General features: G+C 46.8%; 1 long non-coding RNA gene across 3 annotated transcripts; it reads right to left on the reverse strand.

Annotated features, from left to right (window-relative positions):
• Window positions 1–587: 587 nt before the first annotated feature.
• Window positions 588–25,921, reverse strand: LOC108352411 (uncharacterized). Of its 3 annotated transcripts, XR_010056449.1 has the most exons (7): window positions 25,792–25,921; window positions 25,200–25,270; window positions 23,479–23,686; window positions 22,507–22,581; window positions 12,284–14,575; window positions 3,092–3,231; window positions 588–1,691 (listed from the first exon to the last, which is right to left on the reverse strand). It is a non-coding gene; the product is annotated as an uncharacterized LOC108352411 (long non-coding RNA). The 3 variants fall into 3 exon arrangements; XR_010056447.1 differs by lacking the exon at window positions 25,792–25,921 and having other exon boundaries at window positions 12,284–23,686; window positions 25,200–25,320; XR_010056448.1 differs by lacking the exon at window positions 25,792–25,921 and having other exon boundaries at window positions 12,223–23,686; window positions 25,200–25,320.
• Window positions 25,922–26,182: the final 261 nt, after the last annotated feature.

A 26,182-nucleotide genomic window follows, 5' to 3' on the forward strand; every position in this document is an offset into this window, starting at 1 on the left:
GATACTATTGGGTTGTGGGATACATTAAGGTGAAACCTGGTAGGTTAAACGCTACTAAAGTATTAGGCTCAGAAAGCAACATTCCAAAGTGGAAATGAAATAGACATCAAAAGAAAGGGACCAAGGAGGAGAAGATGGAGGGGAAAGGCTTTCCCCTGGGTTCTCTTATCTACCTAAAGACCAGATACACTCAAGAGAGCCCGATGCTGCTTCAATCTTTGAGCCGAGATTTCATTAATGGAAGAAGATTAAATTCATCTCACAGAAGAAGCGACTGAAAATTCAACATGACACCAGAGCCTGGGGGAACCTTTCCCTCAGGCCACCGTGTGGTCTCCAGGGCACATTCATCCTCAGATCACTTCCTATCTCGCTAAAGCAGTTCTTCTCAACCTTCCTACTTCCCAATTCCCTTTAATACGGTTCCTCATGTTGTGGTGACTGATATGTTTTCTAATACGGCGGCATGATGCGGCAGGAGGGGGTGCCCTAGTTGGCTCATGCTGAGGTATCCCCCCCCCGCCCCCGCTCCGTACCAGCCATACAACAGGTCTAATGTAAAATGAAGTTTATATGGGGGTGGGGGGTGAGAAGGGAGTGGAAGCAGAGAAAGAAAGAGGACGGAGAAGGACAGGGAGAGAGAGGGAGAGGGAGAGGGAGAGAGCCAGAGAGGCCAAAACAGTCCTTTTATAGCAAGCCAGGCTTTACCTCGCTGTTGCTAGGTTACTGTTGGGCGGAGTCTAGAAGAGAAGCTAACAGTGACCCCTTAACTATAAAATTATTCTTCTTGCTACTTCATAACTGTAATTTTGCTACCGTTTTGAGTTGTAACGTAAATATCGAATATGCAGGATATTTGGTATGTGAATGCCCCAAGGGGGTCGTGACTGACCCACAGGTTGAGAACCACTTCAAGTCGCCACAAGGACACACCCTTGTCCACTTGGCTTCAGACCCAGGACAAAGGACTGAGGTACATATCTTACATACCAGGGCAGGCCTGGCCTCCAGGTTCTCCCAGCGTCCCTCAGTTCCTACCTTGTATACCTGCCCCCAACTCTGAACTTTCCAGCCTGGGCTGCCTTTCCCCCAGAGGCTCCTCCCCATATTATCCAGACGTTTTGGTCTCCTCTCTTCCTCTCTGTCTTCCCCCTCTTCTCTCTCTTTCCCTTCCCGTGGCGACTTCCCTGACCTCCTTCCCTGGGGCCAGTTAATTCGCCCAAGAGCAGTTTCCCAATAAACTTGTGTTTAATATAATCTAATTTGACTCGAATTGGCTCATTTTACCGGCTGAGAAATAACTTCTCATCCATCTCCTGGAAGAGGGTACTCAGGCTTTCTCCATCTCCCCCAACCGCCTTGGAGTTTTTGTATTTTAAATGGTCCCTGTGTGTCCTTGGTCAGGGTTTCTTTAGCTCTGATGGAACACCATGGCCAAAAGCAAATTGGGAAGGAACGGGGTTTATTCAGTTTACACTTCCACACCATAGTCCACCGCTGAGGGAAGTCCGGCAACCTAGAGGCAGGAGCTGACACAGAGGCCATGGAGGAGTGCGGGTCATTCAGAGATTCTGAGCTCAGTTCCCAGCAACCACATGGGGGCCCACAACCATCTATAATGCGATCTGGTGCCCTCTTCTGGTGTGGAGCCACACATGCAGGCAGAGCACTGTGTGCACAATAAAGAAATCCTAAAAAGAAAAAAAAATGGGGGTTGAGGATTTAGCTCAGTGGTAGAGCGCTTGCCTAGCAAGTGCAAGGCCCTGGGTTCGGTCCTCAGCTCCGGAAAAAAAATAAAAGAAAAAAAAAAAAAAAGAAAAATAAATGCAGCTCTTAACTCTAGGACCCATTCGGATGCCAGAGAAGCCTCTTCCCGAGACATTAAAACTTGTAGTGGGAAAAAAGAAAGAAAGAAACAAACAAACTAGCAAACTACATACCATTTTTGTAACGTTTCACAGGTCCAATAATTTGCACAACCACACATGGGTTCACCGGGAAGGGTGTTTCATTCCATCACTGTGGAATACTGCGTAATATCTGCTCCTTTTTTTTTTTTTTTTTCGGAGCTGGGGACCGAACCCAGGGCCTTGCGGTTGCTAGGCAAGCGCTCTGCCACTGAGCTAAATCCCCAACCCCCCCTTTTTTTTAAATCTAGACTTCTTTGGTTCGCCTTTCCGTAAACTGGGCACACACGAGTGTGACAATGGCATATGACAACGGCATGTGCTCAGCAGTAACAAGCTCTTCTTGCCGCTTCATCTTACCATGGCAGAGCGTGGCAAGACAGATCGATCGTGCTGCCTCGAGCCTTTCTTTCTCCTGTGTTTTGTTTTCTTGTTTCCACTGCTGGGGATATACGCTCAGACCCAGAGCTTTATGCGCATGCGTTGAATGTAGGCGCGTGTGCGCGTTGTGTGTTGTGGCGAGTGTATGGAGCTCAAAGGACAATCTCTGCTCTTGATCCTTTCACCTTGCTTGCAGCCGGGTCTCTTACTCATTGCTGCAGTGTGCAAGGCTAAATGACCAGTGAGCTTCTGGGGATTCTCCCGTCAGTCCCTACCAGCCCCACCCCGATCTCTCTACAGTAGTGCCGAGATTTTCTACGTGCACTGCCACATCTGCCTACTTACACTAGTTCTGGAGATTGAAATTCAGATCCTCACGCTTGCGTGGCAAGAGCCCTACCTACTGAGCCATCTCCCCAGCTCTTGCAGTCTTTTCCTAAGATTATCTACTAACACGATTCTGGGGGCATCACTTTTATCACCTCCTCTTATCCTAGTACTATTACTACTAGTAATATTCATATTAGTCTATGAATCTGGGGTCTGTATTGGTTCATTCTCTTGTCACTGTGACAAAATGCCTAATAGCCACAAAGGAAGAGAGGGTCATTTGAGTTCACGGGTCACAGGGTACCATCAAGCATGTCAGGGAAGATGTGGTAGTTTGTACATGCTCAGCCCAGGGAGTGGTATGATTAGAAGGTGTGGCCTGGTTAGGGTAGGTGTGGCCTTCTTGGGGTAGGTGTGGCTATGAAGGAGTGGGTGTATCTCTGTGGGCATGAGCTTTAAGACTCTCATCCTACCTGCTTAGAAACCAGTATTCTGTTAGCAGCCACCAGATGAAGATGTAGGACTCTCAGCTCCTCCTGCACCATGCCTGCCTGGATGCTGCCATGTTCTTGCCTTGATGATTATGGACTGAATCTCTGAATCTGTAAGCCAGCTGCAATTAAATGTTATCCTTTACAAGACTTGCCTTAGTCATGGTGTCTGTTCACACAACAGTAAAACCCTAAGACAGAAGTTGGTACCAGGGACTAGGGTATTGCTGTGATAGGCCTGACCATTTTTTGTTTGGAAGACTTTGAATTTGGAAAGCCATGGAATTTTTTGTTGTTGTTGTTGTTCTTTTTTTTCGGAGCTGGGGACTGAACCCAGGGCCTTGCGCTTCCTAGGTAAGCGCTCTACCACTGAGCTAAATCCCCAGCCCCTGGAAAGCCATGGAATGTTTTAAGTGGGTCTTAATAGGCCTTCTTCCATAGAAGGAATGTGGAAGACTGTTGCTATGAGTGATTTGAACTGTGCAGACCTGGCCCAAGAGGTTTCAGTGGAGAAGAATTTCAGTATATGGCATACAAACTGTTTTTGTGGTATTCTGGTGAAGAATGTGGCTGCTCTTTGCCCTTGTCTGAAGAGTCTGCCCAAGGCTAACATGAAGAAACTCAGATTAATTGCATTGACAAAGGAACTCTCAGAAACGCCCATCATAGACTTTGTTCTCTGGTTAAGTCTCATGAAGAGCATTTTAAACATGTGGAGCAAGCTGAGAAAGGGGAAAAGTGTTAAAAGGGCACCATGAAGTGAAATGTCCCTGAATCCTGTGTTCTATCCTCCTCAGCTAAATTTAGATCCAGGCATGGTGGTACGTACCTTTAATCCCAGGAGACAAAGCCCAATAGATCTCTGAGTTCAAAGCCAACCAGGGACAAAGCAGGTTCTAGGTGAAGAAAAAACTTAAATCCAGGCATGGTGGTATCTGCCTTTAATCCCAGCATTACAGGAGACAGATCTCTGAGGTCAAAGTCAATCTACAGAGCAAATTCCAGGAAAGCCAAGCTTAGGCAAAGAGGGAGTCAGAAAACAGAAAGCTGGTAATAGGATAAGGGGGGCCATGTTCCAGTCCCAGAAAGCAGCAGAACATGGCAGCTTGAGCCATGTGGCTCTGGCTTTAGAGTGAAAGATAGAAGGGATGACTGGGACAATGGATGCCGGTTAACTGGAGCTAGGAAATTACCAGTGATTAAGAAGAGACCAGCATCCCTGCGGTGACATTTTCTGGGAAGTACTTTCTGAGAGCACAAAGAAGCTGCGTTCCAGAGATGGCCGGGGTTGTATCTTGTGCTGTGGCTGTACTTGGTAATGTGTAAGAGTCACCCAGGTGGTACTGGTTTCGAAGGCATCAAGGAGTCATGAAGAGTGTGAGGTTCAGCACTGTGAGAGGCCATGGAAGGCCATGGGTGAAGGTGCAGCCTCAGTTGCAGCTGATGGCCCAGGACTGAAGGGGTCATGCAAAGGATTTGAGGCTTGGCACCATGAAGAGAGCCTATGAGAGGCTATTGGTGAAGCCTAATTGGAGCAGAAAACCCCAGCGTATTGGAGATGCCAGTACCATGAGATGATCACCAAGAACAGCAGTGGCAGTGGAGTGGATCAACCTGAGCTTAGAATACTACAGAGGGCAGCACTGGAGAAGTGATGCCAGCCCTGTGGAGGATCCCAGAAGATCAATGTGTAGATATCAGACATTGAGACAAGAAGTTGTAACATTGAAGTTGCCTTGGAGACCCCAAGATGTTTGAGATGCCAGAGCCGTGGCCTATCTGCTGAGGAAAGCTCTTAACAGGGGGTGGAACCAGCCCAGGAAAAAGAAGTTTGATGCAGTCAACAAAGAGGAAAGAGTTGGAAATCTGAAGAGTGCTTTTTGACATCAGCCATGGAGATGCAGAATTTGGAGTTTTCCCAGCCAGTTTCCTGTCTTGCCTTGGGGATTATAGTTAAGTGATGGGATGAATCTCAGAAGAGACTTTGAACTTTGGACTTTTAACACTGTTGAGACTGCTATAGACTTGGGGGCTTTTGAAGTCAGAGTAAATGTATTTTGCATTATGTTATGTTTAGGTATGGCCCCATAGACTCATGTTTGAACAAGTCTATAGGGCCAGGGAGTAGAGTGTGATGGTTTGTATATGCTTAGCCCAGGGAGTGGCATGATTAGGAGGCGTGGCCTTGTTGAGTGGGCGTGTCACTGTGGGTGTGGACTTTAAGACCCTCATCCTAGCCGCCTAGAAGCCAGTATTCTGCTAACAGCCTTCAGATGAAGATGTAGAACTCTCAGTTCTGCCTGCACCATGCCCGCCTGGATGCTGCCATGTTCCCACCTTGAAGATAATGGACTGAATCTCTGAACCTGTAAGGCAGCCCCAATTAAACGTTGTCCTTTATAAAAATTGCCTTGGTCAACCAGAGCTTCCAGGGACTAAGCCACTACCTAAAGACTATACATGGACTGACCCTGGACTCTGACCTCATAGGTAGCAATGAATAGCCTAGTAAGATCACCAGTGGAAGGGGAAGCCCTTGGTCCTGCTAAGACTGAACCCCCAGTGAACGTGATTGTTGGGGGGAGGGCGGCAACGGGGGGAGGATGGGGAGGGGAACACCCATAAAGAAGGGGAGGGGGAGGGGTTAGGGGGATGTTGGCCCAGAAACCGGGAAAGGGAATAACACTCGAAATGTAAATAAGAAATACTCAAGTTAATAAAAAAAAAAATTTTTTTTAAATTGCCTTGGTCATGGTGTCTGTTCACAGCAGTAAAATCCTAAAACAGTGGCTGAAGTAGTTGGAGATGCTCTGTTCACCATGGAACAAACTTGTCACATGCTCACTGTCCTGGTTGACTTGTCAACTTGACACCAGCTGAAGTTATCTGGGAAGAAGATCCTCAATTAAGAAAAAGCCTTCATCCAGATTGCCCATAGGCAAGTCTATAGGGCATCTCCTTGATTTGGGACAGATGTTGAGAGGGCTGGTGGCCCTGACAGCAGCTCTGTGCTGAGCAAGCTAGGAGGAGCAAGCCAGGCAGCAGCGTTCCTCCATGGTTGCTGCTTCATTTCCTGCCTGCTGTTTCCTGACTTCCCTCAGGGAGTGTGGATTGAGAGCTGGAAACCTACATAAGCTTCTTCCCCGAGTAGTTTTCCGTCATGGTGTCTTATCACAGCAACACAAACCCTAACGAAGACACGGGCTTGCATCTGTACAGATCAGGAAGTAGCAAACGGCTTGTTTGGGATCCCCAGGAGATACCACCATCAGGGCCTGCTCCCTGTACCTCGCTGCTGCTGGCTACAGTATCACCTATAACCCCTCAAAATGCACCAGGAGCTGGGGACCATGTGTCCTAGGGAGACCATTCAAACTATAACATGAACTAAGGAGACACATTCAAACCTCAGCTAGGGTGTTTGTATCTTCCTACCTACTGTGAATTACCAATGTTACAATCAGACTCGTTCACGCTGTTACAGCCTATGTTTCACTTTGACCTCCAAGAATCCAGGAAAGACAAACAAGAAATGGGCTTGAACCCGGAGAAATACACTGAACCCGGAGAAATACAAGGTGCACATGTTCCAGTAGGTAATGTCCCTTTATCGGATCACCCTTAAAATGTGGAAAGGAAGGAAGGAAGGAAGATGAAGATGAGAGGAGGGGGAGGAAGAGGGAGAGAGGAGAATGCAAGCAAGCGGGCCAATTTTGCTCACTGTAATTACTCCTCCGGGCCAGCAGGAGGCTCTGTTCTGACATCCTCCTAGACAGAGGCTCCTTCTACACCCCCAGTAACCTCAATGACCCACAGCCAGGAAAGAGTACAGCAAATGGCTTACACACTGTCTCCAAGACTTTCGCCATGAGGCGACACAGGACACTTCCATTCTCTGTGCTGTCGAAAGCAGATCGCACGGTCAGGCACAAATTTAAAAGGAAGCCCTCTCCTAGGTCCACAGTTTACAGTAACGTTTTCCAAAGCCCATAGGTTTTCAGAGTCATATAAAGGGAAGTGGCAGGTATCTAAGGAAATTAAAGGATCCAAAAATTTACCAGGCATCTGACACTGCTCTGCCCAGACTGTGTTACATGAAGGAAGAAAAGGAAACAAACTCGTGAGAGGATTCACAATTATCGGGATTTTATATATTAATGCAAAGTAGTTACTTTTTCTATTGCTGTGATAGAAGACGGTGACCAAAGAAACACACAGAAAGAAGTGTTCTCTGCATTTGATTTCCAAGGAGAATCCAGAATTACTGGAGATTCTTCCCGGCAGCAGGCAGCTGGAAACCGAGAGAGCACCTTCAGCTACAAGTACAAAGTATCGAGTGAAATGGAAGTGGGGCGAAGCTATAAATACTCAAAGCCCTTTCCCAGTGACATACTTCTCCAGCAAGGCCACTTCCCAAACAGTATCACCAGCTGGAGACAAAGTATCCAAGTACCTGAACATTTGGAGGCCATTTCTCATCCAAGCCACCACACCTGCTGTCCTCTGGATAAACTTGCCTGACCTACTTAGTTGAGCTTTATTCATGGTGACAAACAGCGCACTGTAGAGTATGACATTTAGTATTATAATGAATGTCATTTCTTGGTGGCCTGTGGAGAAACATCTTAAGTCATAAAGGCTTTGAGAGGCCAACTTACTGATTATTGGAGAGGGAGAACCTCGAAAGTGTAGACAGTGTGTTTGTGTGGTGGGGTGAGAGCCAAATTCCCCATTAACCCAACAATGCTTGGGGCTCACAGTACTCTTTAGGGGCATATGACATTGTTTTTAATAGCCCCTTAAAATCAATGAGAAAGGGGTTGGTGATTCAGCTCAGTGGTAGAGCACTTGACTAGCAAGTACAAGGCCCTGGGTTTGGATGCTTATGTAACCACCTAAGTGCCTCAGGAACCTCCAGGGTGCTGGGGTCTGGTCTCCCCAGTGTTGGGAAGCCTCTAGGTTCTACGGAGCCTCCTGGGTCCTGGGGGAGGCTCCTAGGCTCTGGAGAAAGCTCTAGGATGCTTAGAAAGGCTCCTGCATGTTGGGGGAGCTTTCTGGGCACAGGACAGGGAGGTGATGAGGACAGTTTTAAGCACCAGCTAAACCAGCAACCAATAGAGCGACACCAGGACTACTTCCTTCCAGGAGGCAGTCTTGTGGAGCTTGTTTTGGTTTCTGTTCCCCCAGGCCGCTGGGATGATTCTGGGCCAGCCCTCCCCACACTGCCTCTATTCCTAGCCTTGCCTCACTGTCTCATCATTCCAAATTCTTTCCGATGACCTCATTTTCCCCCTGATCCCCTATAGTGTGGACCTGGACCGTACGTAAGTCACACAAGACACTTACAATGCCCTCCACGACAAGACTGCACAGGTTTCCATGACATCATGTATTTAGAATAATACCCAAACTCTCAGTATAATAAATTATATTGCTTTGAGCCACTAGCAACTTAGACCTATTAAATTAGATCCAATATACTTATTCTCACATTTATTTTTCCCTTTAACTAATAAAAATTAGGCTTTACAGGGGGCTTGGTGTAGGTGTTTAATATGTTGTTTCGTTTTTTGAGACAGGGTCTCATTACCTAGCCTTGGCTGGCCTGAAACTCACTCTGTAGACCAGGCTGGCCTTGAATGCACAGAGATCTACCAGCCTCTGCTTCCCAAATGACGGTATTAAAATGACGGTGTGCCATCACCCCTACCAGCCTTAGAAAAAATTTAAATGATATGCATGATTCACATTTGTTTCTCAGTGTGTGTGTGTGTGTGTGTGTGTGTGTGTGTGATTGTGTGTGTGTGTCCTTGTATGTGTGTGTTTCATTGTGTGTGTGTCTCATTGTATGGGTATGTCATTGTGTGTGTGTCATTGTGTGTGTGTCTCATTGTGTATGTGTGTTTGTGTCATTGTGTGTATGTGTGTGTGTGTGTGTGTGTGTGTGTGTGTGTGTGTTGGTTTGAATGAGATTGGCTCCAATAGATTCGTATATTTGAATACTTGATCCTCAGTTGGTAGAAACATTTGGGAAAGATTAGGAGGTATGCCCTCATTAGAGGAAGTGTGTAACTGGGGCAGGCTTATGTCTTGAAGACCACATTATTTTTAGATTCTCTTTCCACGCACATGCCTCCCGGCGGGCTCTGCCTCCTGCTTCTGGATTGAATTTCTGCCTGCCACCATGCTTCTGCCATGATGGTCACAGACACTCACCCTCTGAAATTTTAACCCCTTGACAAACTGTTTCTTCTATATTGCCTTGGTCCTAATGTCTGAGCACAGCAATGGAACAGTTACTAAGGTAAAGTGTGTATGTATCCGCATGTGTGGAGGCCAGAGGGAAGGCAGATGTCTTCCTCCACTGCTCCCGACTCATCTTTTGAGACCAGGTCTCTCACTGAACCCACCCTTATTGGTTTTGGTGGATGTCATCTCCAGCAAGCCCCAGGGATTCTCTTGCTCCTGCCTGCCCAGCGCTGGGACCACAGACATGTGCCACGACACCTGCTTTGTATGTGAGTGCTGGGGATTTGAACTCAAGCCATACATGCTTGTACAGCAAACCCTCAACTGAATGAGCCATCTTCCTAGCCCTCGGATTGTGTTTGCACCAGCCAATACTCCTTAAGTCTTTACACAAGCCAGGCCTGATGGCCCACACAGTGAGATATACTTTTAATCCTAGCACTGAAAGTCAGAGGTAGGCAGAGCTCTTCAGGCCAACCTGGTCTACATAGCGAGTTCTGGGCCAGTCAGCTTACACATAGAGAGACCCTGTCTCAAAACAAAATAACAACCAAAGCAAAGGACTTCATGCAGCATCGGACCCTTTGACAATCATGTTGAAGGACCCTAGTTCTTACTGAAGTGTAAGAGCTATTAAGAGGCTTGGCCTGATAGAAAGTAGGTAGGTTATTGGGTTCCTGTGAAGGACCCTAGGGGCTTTTGCCAGCTTTACACCCACTGCCTCAAGTCAAGATTAGGCCAAGTTCCATTCTCCACCCACGGTTCTCAGGAGGAGCAGGGACATTCTTGAAAAAAAAAACCAAAGAATGTACTGACTGATAGTCACCTGACCCTCTGGTTCCAAATAGAGTTTGAATGCATGTCCTATGCTTGCTAGCCAATAGATTCAAAGGTCAATATGCTTAGCCAATAAGTTTAAACTGTAACCTTGCTGATGTAACCTGTATCCCTAAAAAGTAAAAAAAAAAAAAAAAAAAAAAAAAACCTGCTTGATATAGCCATTCAAGGTCACTTTCTAGACACTTGCCACGTGGGGCTGATTGAAGGTCGATCCCAACGTGCTGGAAAAATAAACCTCTTGTGTTTGCATGAGAACTCCGTTCTCATGTCTCACTTGGGAGATCTCCCGGTAGTTAAGACTCACTTCCAGCCATACAATGTCATGCCACATGTTTCTGCGCAGGACCCTCCAATGTTTTGGTGCTTTGCTCATGGGCAAATAAAATATCTTACTGTAAGGTCTTTTGGGCCTCTAATGGCCTTAGATGACACTAAGTGCCATCTTACACCATCTTGTTGAGGTTTGGTCTGTTGCTATATATTGTGAAGCTAAATTCTGTTCCCAAAGGTTTAGTTGCCTAAGAGTGAATTCTCACAGTTACCAGCTTTTGCTGTGCAAACCTTGTTCCTTAACTTAAAACTATTAGTTAAATAAAAATGGCAACAGCCAGGCCCTGGGTTCCGTCCCCAGCTCCAAAAAAAAAGAAAAAGAAAAAAAATGGCTACAGCCAATTACGGGGGGTGGGGTGGGGGAGTAGTTACAGAAAGGAGAGTTTGGAGTTACCTGGTTGGGGGTTGCAGAGAAAAAAGAGAAGAAAAGAAGGACAAGGGCAGGGAGGGGGGAAGGGTATGGACCTCCATGAGAGGAGATGGACATGAACACATGGCCAGGAGAAACAAATATTTCAGGTACACTTCTGGGGAAGCAGCCAGACCAGCAGTTTAGAAAAGCAGAATAGGAGTTAGCTACCCCCTCCCCCCCCCCCGCCCCCAGTGATTGTCAAAGGTAAATGAAATAACCACAGTCTGGGTCTCACTCAGTCATAAGCTAGAGCGGGATAAGTTTAAATTGGATCAAGTACACCGTCTATCACTGCTGCGGTTGCCTCTCTGTCCAGAGCAGCCTGGGAAACAGAAAACATGTCAGTCAGGGCTTCTGAGTGCTTCCCTACTGCTGAGATTTCCTCCAGAAAACAGGATGTCTTTCCCTCACTTCCTCAGGGGTTCTCTCTCTCTCTCTCTCTCTCTCTCTCTCTCTCTCTCTTACACACACACACACACACACACACACACACACACACACACACACACAGAGCACACCCCTCCCCCACCGTTCCACTTTAGTTTCTGCACGGCACTTATTGTAAGCAGTTCCTTCATTTTTCTGTAATATTCACAAGGGCAAACATCTTTGCGCTGTTTACCACTCGAGAGCCAGTGCCCAGAACAATGTCTGCCTCTTAACAGGCACTTGCTGGACACTCGATGGCTGTGCATCACTGACAGGGGCGTGATAAATGCACGGAAAAGAAGCCCCCAGGTCTGCCACTAATCTAGGTGGGACTCCTCGACCGCCATACAAGACATCCGTCCTGCCATCCAGAGCAACAGCTCTCACGGAATGGGGAACTATTGACTGACTTCGCTCTCCATGGAAACTAACAGAGGTGGCTGTGCCGAGGCCAGATGGAGGTGGAGGGGATGGGGGTGGATGCTTGGTGCCATCCAAAAAGCCATCAACTCTATACAATTTATAAAGGTCATTCAACTCCTTTTTGTCTTCTTTTATGACGACGGAAGCAGTGTATATTTCAAAACTCTTAAGTAAAATCAAAAGAAAGCTAAGGAATGCAAATAGCATAAAAGCAATTACGGCGGAACCAGGCTGTGGGCCTGCAAGAACAAGCGGCAAGCCAGAGATTGATGACATTTTTATGAGGGAGGCCAGAGTTCCTCTGGCTGCAGCTTTCATCTATGTCCAGGTCACACTGTCTCCTGTTATCTCCATCCCCCCTGCACAGGTGCCTGGAACATTCTCCTCTGTTCGAGGAGAAACTAGGGCACCAGCTTTGTTGTCACAATACCTCGTTTTCTGGAGCCCTTTGGCTCGCAGCTTAAAATCAAAGGCTTAAGAACAGTGAGCACCTTTCTCCCTCCTGGTCCGGCTTGTCCGTTCCTGCTTCCTGCTCAGCCATCTGTGTTAGGACTCTGTCCCCATTTGGGACTCTGCAATCCCCAAAAAGGATTAGCAGTTTGGTCTCATTAACAGGGAGACCAAGTAACAAGACTAAAGCCCCCAATGGATTATGAGCCTCCCAGGACTGGACTTATCTAGTGAAAGCAGCCTCCAAAACAGGCCCGTCTCCAGGGTGAAAAACTGTTTATTCTTTGTGAGACCCCACCCAGACATGAAGATTTGTCCTATCTTAGCTCCACAAGATGCTGAGTATCAGTCTCGAGCCTCTGCCATAAATGGAACCTAAACGTCACATTCTCTCAAATTTACCCATCCAGAACCAGTGGCGTAAAGTGTAACCATTCCTCCAAGGCACGGACTCCCATATCCCACACCTGCCTGTCCCAGGTCCTCATCCATTCTGTCCCTCCCCATTGGTTCCAGCAAGGGCTTCAGAACTCGAACTTAACTCCATTCCTTACACGCATTCCTCATCGAAACTCTTGAGTCCAGAAGGGCTTCCCTCTCATTTATTTTCCCCCCAGAGCTGAGGATCGAACCCAGGGCCTTGCACTTGCTAGGCAAGTGCTCTACCACTGAGCTAAATCCCCAACCCCTTCCCCCTTATTTGTAAACTGGGAGTGATCATGGTGTAAGGGTCCATGATTTTCCAAAGAACGATACCAGACTCAAATAGTATGTAAACACAGAGAGGGTTCTATTCTGCAGAAGTGCAGTATACTGGGGTCTCCCATTACCAAGATAGAGAGACCATGAAGTGAGCTCCCAGGCCCAATTTAAAGCACCTTAGGGGAATTCCAGGGTAGATGGGCTTCCTCTTACACTGTCTCTAAGCATTCCAGAACCTTTACCAGGGCGTGGTGGCTGGAAACTTGCAGAGGAATCCTGGGGTAGGTGAGTTTGGTCTTACTCTGTCTCTAAGTATGTTCCATTACTGGGTCCAGGTGCCTGGATGGAAACTGCTGACCCATTGTCCTTGTTTCAGGCCAGGTGGTGAGACAGTTTCTGATGAGCTGCCTGAAGCCTGGGTTTGTAAACGCAGACTCCTTAACAGCTAATTTGAAGCCTGTCAGGGAATCAACTTAGCCTTCTCGATGGAAGGTATCTATGAGGGCTCTTGAGAGGTTATCTGAAAACACAGGCTTGGTACCCAACAGTGGACTGAGATGCTATCGTCTTCCCCATAGTCAGCAACCCTGAAATTTACTTTTTCTTCTTTCTTTCTCTCTTTCTTTCTTCCTCTCTTTCTTTCTTTCCTTCTTTCTTTCTTTCTTTCTTTCTTTTAAATGTCTGTGGCAGCACTCCAAACCATTTGGCAGAGGTTCTGAGGTCCATTGGGGGTTAACACTCCTACACTTGCATGGGCCAGGTGTCCCAGTGACATGAGGGGAGGCAGGTGACACATGCTGGCTCCTGTCTTCAAGGCTGTAAAAATAGTTACTCTGGGGGCTGGGGATTTAGCTCAGTGGTAGAGCGCTTACCTAGGAAGCACAAGGCCCTGGGTTCGGTCCCCAGCTCCAAAAAAAAAAAAAAAAAAAAAAAACCCAAAAAAAAGTTACTCTGGAGCTCCTGGGAATGAAATCCGCAGAGTATTCCTCAGCCAAGAAATGGACACACAGAGAGACTGAGTAAGCCCTGAACACAACGTCACACACACACACACACACACACACACACACACACACACACCCGCACCCCCACACCCCCACACTCCCTTGTAGACAAGGCTGCAGCTAAACCATGAGTTCCCTCCAACCCCTCTGGGCATAAGAATTAATGCCTTTCCTTTCCTATTGCTACTGTGTTTTGCTGTGGTTCTTATTGTTGCATTTTGCTTCTTTCCGTTTCTTTGTTTGCTGGGGTTTTTGTCACTAGTGACTAAGTCCAAAAAGAAACACTGTTTCTCTGCCTCTTTGGCAGTTAGTGTGTGATGTTCATGAGTCTCTGGCTCCCCTGAGTGGCAAAGAAAATAAATTCACGTCTCCAGGATTCCGACTCTCTGCATAGGATGCTCATTTCCAGGATTTATTTACCCTCCTGTGCTCTAGTTCAAACAGAGTCGAGTTTATTCTTCACTCAGAAGTGCTTTGACATGAATTTATTCTGCAGGTCAGGCAGCGTTTGTGGTTGGGGCCCTCATCAAGAGCAAAGCTCATCCTTCGTCTTGCTTTGTTGTGGTCCTTGGATGAGGGTCAGAGGTATGACCAGTGGCTTGAAGTAGGGGTCGGTGGATCACCCTTCTGCAGAAACAGTTGGACAAAAACCACCAGGTTGGCATGACAACAAGGTTGGGCTAGCCAGCTACAGACACCAGCCCCTTCTCCCAACACCGGGACCAGGGTTGGGGATTTGGCTCAGTGGTAGAGCGCTTGCCTAGCAACCGCAAGGCCCTGGGTTCCGCCCCAGCTCCGGAAAAAAAAACAGTGCGACACCAACACCGGGACCAACTTCTTCCGGATTACCCTAAGGAGGAACTAATTAGAAACAAACAAACAAACAAACAAACAAAAGCAATTAAAAGTTGATAGATATCTTCACTGTGTATTTTTTTTTCTGGACAGGTTTAAAGTTCTCTCTCTCTCTCTCTCTCTCTCTCTCTCTCTCTCTCTCTCTCTCTCTCTCTCTCTCTCTCTCTCTCTCTCCATCTCCCCATTATTTCCCAGAGATTTACTACCCATGCAAGAGAAGTCCTCCAAACTGCTACATGCCTTTAAACACTCAAAGACAATCTCCTGCCTACAGGCCTTAGAGCACTAAGGTAAGATTTTTTTTTTAAGAGCCTAAGTAAATGACAGTGATGTGTACTCAGTACGAAGTGGACGTGTTTGGTGAGTGGATGAGGGAAGACTTTAGAGTTGAAAATGATGGATGTGTTCAGACACATTCCGAATTAAATTGAGCTCTCTCTAGTCCCCAAGCTGTGGGCTTCGGTGTCGCTTCCTTCATTGTCTTACCATGCTGTCTTTTTTGGTTCAGGAGAGCAAGTCTGCAGCCTCATGCCGTGCCACACGAGCCCTCTCTATCACTAAGTCACACCCCAGTCACATAGACATGTTTCTATTTCTCACCTCAGCAGGCCTGCTATTTTTGTGGTTGACGATAATTATCTCTGAAAATCTGCATTCCTTCCTCATAATGAGGGTTCACGGGAGGAGTTCCAGGGGCGGGAAACTTCCAGGCTGGGTGGTCAGAGATGGGTGGCTGGCTCATTCATGTATGACACCACAACAGTCTTTTGGAAAAGTTTATGATGTTGTAGCTATCCATTTACGGGGCCGCATACGTAATGCATTTTAAGACAATGTTGAAAATGGGGCCACGGGTTGGGGATTTAGCTCAGTGGTTGAGGCCCTGGGTTTGGTCCTCAGTTCTGGGGGGCATGTGGGGGTAGGGGGAAGGTAGACAATGAAAGAAAAGAAAATGGGGCCATGAAGGCCGCAGAGATTGTCTGCATTTTGTCTAGGCTCCTCCCCACAGTTACCTGGCAACAGCCAGTCACTATAAAAAGGGGCTGCTTGGCCCCTCCTCTGTCTCTTGCCTTCTTTTTTTTTTTTTTTTTTTTTTTTTTGGGTTCTTTTTTTTTTTCGGAGCTGGGGACCAAACCCAGGGCCTTGCGCTTCCTAGGCAAGCGCTCTACCACTGAGCTAAATCCCCAAGCCCCTGTCTCTTGCCTTCTTGCTCTCCCTCTGTCCTCTCCCTCCTGCTCGCCCCCCTTCACCGTTCATGGCTGGACTCTACTCCTCTGCTGGCTCTCTGCCTTTCCCTGGCTTTACCACCCTCTCAGTTCCCCTCCCCATGTCCTGAGTAAACTCTATTCTATACGACACCATCACGACACCATCACGTGGCTGGTCCCTCAGGGAAGGGATGCCTCGGCATGGGCCCGTAGAGGAACCTCTTGCCCCACACCTGACTGCACATCCACCAAACATAGTCCTTCTCTCTCTATGTTTATAAAACACAACAGAGATGGCTCAGTGGTTAAGAGCACTGACTGTTCTTCCAGAGGTCCTGGGTTCAATTCCCAGCAACCACATGGTGGCTCACAACCATCTGTAATGAGGTCTGATGCCCTCTTCTGGCATGAAGGCATATATGCAGGCAGAACACTGTATGTAATAAATCTTTAAAAAAAAGAAAAGAAAGAAAAAATGGGGCCATAAGTGTAATGCTACTGAGACAAAGGCAGAGAGTAAAGCTAATCCTTTCTATGTTACACAGTAAAGACCTGACATATGCAAAACATTCTTAGTAGACTTGTGGAAAGTAGAAAGAAACTTTTAGATTCCAAAAAATATTTGTAATTATCTGCAAAGATATTTCTACAGATAAGATTTTTTTTAAGGATTGAATTTAATGTGTCTGTGCATGTGCCTGAGGCTATGTTTGTGCACCATGTGCATACAGTGCCCACAAAGGCCAGCAGAGGACATACAGACTGTTGTGAGCCACTGCATGGGTGCTGAGAACCAAGCCCGGGTCTTCTGCAAGAGCAGCCAGTGCTCTAACCACTGAGCCATCTCTCCATCCCCAGACCTGCCACTTTGAAGTTTGTGAAAATTTTCACTATGTGAGAACAGTCTTGTTATTTGGGCAACGTATTGTACAGCATGAAGACAGGCCAATAGCTTCAAAGTTTCCCCTTATAATCCTTGGGTAACAAGGGCTTGGGAGTCAAGACACTTACACCCAGTAACTGTTACTTCTTGTGTCCCTTTTTATGGCAAGCATGGCAAGTATTCAGGTCACATTGCTTTATAATCGGCCCTCTAACACCTCAGGGAGGGGAGTTCCTTATCCACATTTTCCAAAGTGAAATTCCCAGAAAGTGAGTAATTTTCACCAAAGATGTTGTAGCTCCCCAGATGGACACCTAGTTGTCTCTTCTCCCAACAGAGCTCAATGTATCATCTTCAGTGATTGCTATGGTAACACCAAATGTGCAGGACAGGCCCATAACTTTGGGCAGTTCTAAGAACTGCTTCAGGGGCTGGAGAGATGGCTCAGTGGTTAGGAGCACTGACTGTTCTCCCAGAGGTCCTGAGTTCAATTCCCAGCACCCACATGGTGGCTCACAACCATCTGTAATGGGATCTGATGCCCTCTTCTGGTGTCTGGAGGCAGCCACAGTGTACTTATAGATAATAAATAAATAAATCTTAAAAAAGAAAAGAACTGGTTCCTGAGGATAGGGATGGAGGCCCTTGTGGTTGTCAGGGTTTTGTTTTGTTTTCTCAACTTGGTACAAGCTAGACTCATCTGGGAATAGTTTCATCTGAGGAATTTCCTCTCTCAGATTAGCCTGCCTGATAAGTAGGTGGACCTTTTCTTTATTAATGCTTTTTTTAATTTTTTTTTATTGAAGTAGAAGGTCCCGGCTCACTGTGGACAGCCCCATCCTAGGCCACATGATTGTGGGATATGTCGGAAATTAGCTGAGTGAGAGAGCAGGCCAGTAAGCAACGTTCCACCATGGCCTCTGCCCCTGGTCCCCACCTTGAGTTTCTGCCCTGATCTCCCTCAAGTTACTTTTGGTTGTCATGTTCAACACAGCAACTAACACCATGGTGCTCCTTCCACAGGGACTGTCAGAGCCTCCTGGGTCCCCTGCCGTGTTTCACCCCGTTGTCAGACCCTTCTGGGTCCCTTGCAGGGTTTGACCCCTGCTGAGCCCTGCTGATGCATGTGGAAGCCTTTTGTTCCTAACAAAGGAGCAGTTTGGCCCGCCCCACCTGGGCGAAGGTCAATTCGATCCGTCTTTTGTCTTCCTAGTCTTTTGTTTTTGAGATTTAGGCTGGTCTTCCCGGATTTCTCCCCAGAAAATTGGGGGCACATATATTCGGTCTTTGGTCTTGAGCCAGGGTTTCCCACTGTGCTTCCTAGATTTTTCCACCTGGTAAACCTGGGGTATATATTTGGAAAATAAAGCTACAGAATGGGCATTCTTTCTTAACACGAATAACCCAGGTGTGTGTGTGTGTGTGTGTGTGTGTGTGTGTGTGTGTGTGTGTGTGTTTTAATCCCGCAGGCTTTCGCCCGGTTCTCGGTACTGTGTCGGTGTGGGCATCGACAAGGGACAAGGTCTTGCCAGGTGGAATAGAAGTCAGAAGGCTGAGGCAGATGGGAAACAGCAAGTCCAAGGCTCCTCTGGGCTACATAGTGAGTGTGAGACTAGCCTGGTCTACAGAGAGAGAGACTCTTAAGTCAAAAGAGTAAAAATATATAAAACCAAAAGAGCAAAGCTAAGATCAGCAAGTGCTTTACCCAGTGAGCCATCTCATAAGCCCACCTCCTTATTCTGTGTGTGTGTGTGTGTGTGTTTGTGCGTGCATGCATGCACAGTTGAGTGTGCTTGTGTATTCTCAGTAGTTTTGACTACTCAAAAGAAATACAGTTCAAGGGAAAACACACTGAGAGTTGAAGGTTAATAGACAGGTTTGTTATACAAGCTATACAGAAGAATTGGCAGTCATAACAATGCGGCCGTGTTGATTTTGTTATGATCAATTTCATGGAGACCCACAGTGTTGTGGTTTGAAGACGGAATGCCTCTCCACAGGCTGTTTGGGAAGGTTGTAGAGGCTTTGGGAGGGAGAGGCTCACTGGAGGAACTTGCCATGGTGAGGCCTTGAAGGCCGCCCCTACTTCTGTTCTGCTCACTTCCTTCCCCAGTGACTGGACGCCTCTATCCCATCGTGGTCCCCTCCTCACCATCCCTCATTCCCTTTCCGGCAACAAACACACAGGACGGTGTTTCTTCGAGAATAAATGTGGAGCCAGGAAGACAGTTTGGTTGGTACAGTGCCTGCTGTACATACCAGAGTCCTGGATGCTAGGAACCGAATGAACCCAGGTCCTCTGTAGGGACAGCAAGTGAGGCAGGTCACACTCGTCAGTTCTTCATTCTTGGAGACAACCTCACCATCAACACCACCAGCACTGAGAGCTGCCCTGTGCATCATGTTCTGTGTATTAAAACTCACACTAGGGGTTGGGGATTTAGCTCAGCGGTAGAGCACTTGCCTAGGAAGCGCAAGGCCCTGGGTTCGGTCCCCAGCTCCGAAAAAAAGAACCAAAAAAAAAAAAAAAAAAAAGTGTGACGCTTCTTTCTCGAAGGTACTGAGCTGCCCCCGAGTGTCCAGGAGGAAGAATTTTGTTCCACGGGCCGCAGATAAGGGAAAAATCATTCTGACTCGCTGGATAAAGACAGGTCGTGGATTTGAGGGGCATCTGTCACCCACTGATCAGGGTTGCCTGGCTGGCTAGGTGCTCTCCCTTCCTCCCTCATCATTTGCAAAGCTGCACACTCGGTCAAAGAGAATAGACAGAGGACTCGTCTATGGTCCAAGATGTGTGAGTAGCTGCCCTCCTCTCACCTCAACTAGCTCTTCAGGTCCATCTGCAGGAGGATGGAGACTGGAGCTTCAAGCCTTCAGGCATAGCCATGCTGCATGAATGTTAGTCTGCCTTTCTCTTTAAAAATAAGCCCTCCCATGCTGCACGATACTAGTCTTTCTTTCTTTCTTTCTTTCTTTCTTTCTTTCTTTCTTTCTTTCTTTCTTCCTCTTTTAATTCTGCCATTCTCGCTTTCCTGTGTGAATCATTAATTCCGTTGGGAAAGCGAACACACCCTTGCTTCAAAGAACTCAATGTACCACTGAGACAAAGGCACCGGACTGCAAACATCTGTACTTAGCAGGCATATCCCACCCCAAACCCACAATCTATCTGACCCATTAAAAAAAAGTACACCGAAACTCTGGAGAGTATTTTCTGGTCGGGACAGGTAACCCTAAAGTGTCTGTCTGGGTTCATGGATTTTGAATTTGCCAGTAGAGCTCAGAATAGAAAAGACTCCGGGCACAGGCTCTCCTTCCTGCTCCCCTTTTCTCATATGCATTGACAAAACAAAGCACAGAAGAAAAGAGCCTCTATTTCTGGTGTGTGAATTTAGTCCTCAGGGTGGAAACCCGGAATATTATGTAAGGCAAAAAATGATCCTGCCTCCCCCTGTAGTGTGAATGGTTAACCCGCTCTGTGCTCCTGACAGGTCGCCTATGCTCACCTGCCCAAGGGCTTTCTGGATTTGAGAATGAAAGACACACACACACACACACACACACACACACACACACACACACACACACACACGCCAGTTAATTTTGCCTTGTCTAGATCAAAGGCCAGGCAAATCTAATCTATCATGCAGCTAGCACATCCCCTCATATTTTCTCTCTCTTCAAGAGAATGGCAAGTAAGGCAAGACTCACGAGGGAGACATTACTCAATTTTCATTAACCATGCAGGCACTCAAATGACCATTTCCTAAGTAAAGAAGCAAAGGGGTCCAATACCATTGCCCTGGAATGGCTATGTCCACCCTCACAACAGTGGGCACACCTTGGGACCAAAGGAGGCAGGAATGGTGGGAGCTCCCTCCTGTGGGATCTCTGCAGGATGCAGCTGTCTGGCTTGTCGCCTGTCTCTTAGCCTCTGTGGTTCAGAAAGCAAACCAGGATCTCTTCTCAATGCGTACATTCTAACGCCATGTTGCTTTGTACCATTCAGGCTTAAATCGAACTGTCTAGACAGGGGAGGAGTCTCAGCTGGAGCGAACGTGCCTTAAGGACACTGGACAATATCTAGGGACAGGTTTGGTTGCTGTGGTGTGAGCAGAAGACAAATTGTCTACGGGTAGTGGCCTGGAATGAACTAAGGCCTTTTTGATGCACAACACAGCGTTATCTACAGTCCAAGGTGTCTGTAGAACCTAGGTCGATAAACTTGGATGGGAGCAATGGTTTTTCAGCCTTCCTAAGGTGACCCTCGACCATAAATTATTTTCACTGCTACTGTAATTTTGCTACTTTTATTAATTGTAATATAAATATTTGTGTTTCCCCAATAGTCTTAGGAGGCCCCTGTCAAAGGGTCATTTAACTCCTGAGAGAGTCATGATCTACAGATTGAGAACCACTAGATCAGAGGCAAGCAAAATGACAGTAAGGTCAATGTAATGGTTTTCTATCTCAAAACTTCTACTACAGACACCGGAAGGAGAAGGAGGAAGATGGTGCGGGGTAGGGAGAGGGAAGCTGGGGGGAGGGGTAAAGGGAAATGGAGGAGATAATGCTCAGGCCTAGAATGCTAAGAGCCACTCTGATTGGACTGCCAGATCACATGCCAACCCTGAACCAATGAGCGTGGGGATGGGATGTGCTGGTTGGCCCAAGCCAAAGTCACAGGCTCTTGGCACCAGGGCTGGCAGCAGTTTCCCTCAAAGAGAAACAATAAGAGCGGATGCAGGGGTTGGGGATTTGGCTCAGTGGTAGAGCGCTTGCCTAGCAACCACAAGGCCCGGGGTTCGGTCCCCAGCTCCGAAAAAAAAAAAAAGAAAAAAAAAAAAAAAAGAGCGGATGCCCATTTGGGAATGGGTGACTTGTTTCCGGGATGGGCACAGAGACTTCCTCTAAGAGAGATGGGATTCAGACCCGGTGTGAAGGCTGAGAGACAGCAGGCCTACCAAAGAGACTAAGGAAGAAAAAGTTTTCCAAGCAGGGAAAGGCACGCAATAATAGATGAGTCGATGTGGGAGGAGGCCGATGCGCAGTGACGTAATGTGCTAGTCAGTGACGCCATGTGCTAGCCAGTGACGTCGTGTACTAGAGTCAACGTGGTTCAAGGAGTCTACAGGTTTGCGCGATTGCCCATGTGCTGAATTCTTTAAGCCATATTTGTTATGAAAGACAGCAATCCTTTTGTAAATTAGAAGGGGGAAAAAGCTGTAATATTTTTTCCCATGTCCTTACTGTTAGAGGATGTGATAAAGTCCCTTCCTTAAAACAGCGTTTTAAGATATTTATGTATGTTTATGTGTTTCAGGATTTTTTTTTCTTTTCTTTTTTTTCAGAGCTGGTGACCGAACCTAGGGCCTTGAGCTTGCTAGGCAAGCGCTCTACCACTGAGCCAAATCCCCAACCCTGTGTTTCAGAGTTTGCATGTACGTTTGCGCACCACATGTGTGCAGCACCTGTGGAGGCCAGCGAGGCCACAGGGTCCCCTGGAACTGCAGTTAGAAGTGGTTGTGAGCTGGGTGCTGGGGCAGAAGTCAGTGGGTCTCACAGCTGAGCTATCTCTCCAACCCCAAAGCGCCCTATAATTTTAGGCCTACCTTTTTGTAAGTCTTGCTCGGCTCCCTGCAGTTTCCCCACCCATTCTGATTTTCTCTCAGTTCATTATAATACAGCTGAAAGACAGAGTGGATTTTGGCAGAACCGATTAAAGAACGAGATTTAAACACACGAGAAAACAAAAATGGATGTCAGGTAACTGAGCGCTCTGTGCAGAAACCATAGCAAACATGCCTTTATAACCCTCCACAACCCTCAGCACCTGCCACTGTACTGAATTAAACTCACCCAAACGTCACAGGCCTTGTGTGCTTGTCTGTCACCCTCTTTCAAGGACATTGCTTACAGTCTTTTATATCTACTCTATAGGATTGCTGTGAGCAGCGGCTTTGTTTGGACTTTTCTTTCTATGGTGCATTTTTATTTTATTGCTCTGTAGGAGCTGTCTCTACTTCTAATTTGAGGACTTGCTCTCTAAAGCAGAAAAAAAATACAATAACTGTTATGGATAGCAGTTGGGATTAATACATATGTCTCTAGGCTTACCTCTGGGCCATACCTTCTAGAACAAGGATTTGTTGGGACTGAGGTTTTTTATTTAAAAAAAAAATCCATATGAATGTTTTGCCCACAACTATGTGTATGCACTACTGTAAGACTCAGATACTGTCAATCAAAAAGCCTGTGGCCAATGAGCTGAGGCAGGATTAGAAGGTGGGACATCCGGGTTGGGGGGGAGGAGGGAGAGATAGAGAGAGATTGATTTACTGATTGATTGGTTGGTTGATTTTGGGAAAGAGGAACAGGGATTTGCCTGGAAACTATGGGGAAGATGATCACATAAACCGGAGGAGAGGTAACTAACTAACTCCGTGGCAGAACTTAAGACTAGTTTAAATGGGTTATATAAGTAACAAGCAAGTCAGGGACCAGGCCGAAGCTTATGGTCTAAGCATTTATTAATACTCAGAATCGTTATTCTAGGAACGAAGTAGCTGGGTGGAAAAGCTCACCGATATATATTACTGCATGCAGTGCCCATCAAAGCCAGAGGAGGGCGCTGGATCCCCTAGATCTGGAGTTACCGGTGTCTGTGCGCTGCCAAGTAGGTTCCAAGTAGGAACGGAACGGAAACCTAGGTCCTCTGCAAGAGCAGCCAGTGCTCTTAACCAGGAGCAGTCGTTCCAGCAGGGTTGGTTTTCATCGAACGACCTAAAATTTCTAACAGCGTGATAAAAGTAGTGTGGAACATTTCAATGATTAAAAATTAATGAGCACACAATAAAACGGAATGAAGCCAACAGAGAATGACAAACAGGGGGCTTCTTACGGCCTCTCGAGAAAGGACTCACTCTGTCCAGAAGCAGATAAGGGAACTGGCTAAATAAAGAGAAGACAAGATGGCCACACGCCCCAGTCACCAAAAGCACTAAGAGTTGAGGCTGCGGGGTTGGGGATTTAGCTCAGTGGTAGAGCGCTTGTCTAGCAAGCGCAAGGCCCTGGGTTCGGTCCCCAGCTCCGAAAAAAAAGAAAAAGGAAAAAAAAAAAAAAGAGTTGAGGCTGCAGTTCTGTCTTTGGGCTTGAATGGTCCTTCTTTTTTTTTTTTTTTTTTTTGGTTCTTTTTTTTTTTGGTTCTTTTTTTTCCGGAGCTGGGGACCGAACCCAGGGCCTTGCGCTTCCTAGGTAAGCGCTCTACCACTGAGCTAAATCCCCAGCCCCATGAATGGTCCTTCTTACAATCTACGGAATGCTCATTATCACAGGAGATGTCTTATTTACATCCAACCCTTCCAAAATCCCAGTGAGAATGGGTTTTCCGGATATTTCACAGGTTAGCTCAGCTTGACAGATCTAAGTACAATTACATGGTAATTACATGGTGAGTGCTTTGTACACGTTTTTGACCATTACAAAACCCCATGAGAGAGTACACAGGAAGGGCTTGTAATTACCAGTTTGCATAACCCTCAATTTAAGAACAGGCAGGACTCGAGCCCATGAAAGTCCAATTCTGGGTGCTGTATTTTATGCAATACATGTCAGCAGTGAGTGCTAAGATTTGAACCTGACCCAAATCTGCCCAGGTCCACATCTCTCCGCGGTTTATTCACAGAAACATATACAACGTGGGAAGTAAATCAGATAATTTAGAGGTCCTCTTTGTTAAAAAAAAAAATAGCTATGATTCTATTGATTTTAAAAGTTTTCATATACTAAAAAAATAATAAAAGCTGGGGTGGTAGAGGTTTCCTAGATGCAAAATGAAAACAATAACAACAAACATGTTTCAAATTTTAAAAATGCAGTTGCCGGGAGATAGCCTCTCTTCTCCCATTTTAAATGCCATAGTTACATGTATCCGGTGATAGCCTCTCTTCTTCTCCCATTTTAAATGCCATAGTTACACGTGGCAGGTGAAGTAACTTAAGTGGCAAGCCGACCAATCACCAGGAATACCACTTACTCTGTATTTCGTATATTAACCTCCCATTTAACCACCCACACTTGTCTTCCTGGAAGAGGCAGAGCCTTACACTTCCTCAGTTAGTTTTTAACCTTGTGCCCCAACTCTATTCAATTCTACACTTAGCAGCACGGTCTGAACTGTGCGTACTCCCATGCCCTAGAGGGAAAGTACACAAGGGGTTCTCAGGCAAACTTTGACATTTTTTTTTTTTTTTTTGGTTCTTTTTTTTCCGGAGCTGGGGACAAACTTAGACATTTTTAAGGGTACCTGAGAATTGAGAGCAGGGGCATGCGGCATCCGCCTCTGCTTTCTCTGTGTCTTCATGGAACCTAAGCTTACTTTCCGAGGAAAGAAAATGAAAGGTTAGATTAAACAAGGAACAAGCCATACACCCATTTATTAAACCACATTATTAACCATTATATTAAACCATAACCATATATTAATGGTTAGGAGTAGCAGGGCTAAACAAAGTTGGCTTAAACTAGTATCCAAAATATGCAAAAAGCGATACCACCAGCTGCCTCTCAAATTGCATAGCAATCAAAAGTTGTTTTCATTTAAAAAAAGAAGAAGACCCCTCTGGTCTTTTATTCTGCAACAATCTTGCCAGCAGATGAATGTCTACAAAATAAAAACCGCTTTTGTGGCTTAAACTGACGTTCCTAAATCGCAATTCACTAGCTGTCGAAAAACAGACAAGAACAGAACACAGAACAAAGCATACACCCGAGAAAGTGCGCGAATCAGCAGCGACCAGCTGGGCCTTTTTTTTCAGAGCCCTTAAGACAAAGCCGGATCGCCGCACGCACCGCGGACCGGACTACATATCCCAGCATGCAAAGCACCGAGGCCTCACCACTGGACTGCGTTCCCCGGCATGCAAGGCACTAGGATCTACCGGCCAGACTACGCTTCCCGGCATGCTCTCGGCAACAGCGAGTGGGTGACCGAAGAGGCCTGGGGTCCCGGAGTAGTGGGGTCTGTCTCCGCCCTTCAGTAGTTCTTTGGCGTTGGGAGCCGGACACTGCCGCCTAGGGGCATCTCTTAAGCCACAGAAGTTCCCGATCCGTTATTCGTCGCCGGGGTCAACTAGAATGCGGACTGCCCCCAGGCTGGGGAGGGCGGGATGGAGGCCGGGCAAGCGCGGTCTGCTTCAGCCAATGGCGCCCGAGCAGCTGTCACGTCACCATGGTAACTCAGGCCTCCCGCCGGGGGACCAGCAGTCTATTGGGTGGAATCTTTCTCGA

This window comes from Rattus norvegicus, chromosome 12, assembly GCF_036323735.1.
Source record: "Rattus norvegicus strain BN/NHsdMcwi chromosome 12, GRCr8, whole genome shotgun sequence".
In the NCBI taxonomy this organism is placed as follows: domain Eukaryota; kingdom Metazoa; phylum Chordata; class Mammalia; order Rodentia; family Muridae; genus Rattus; species Rattus norvegicus.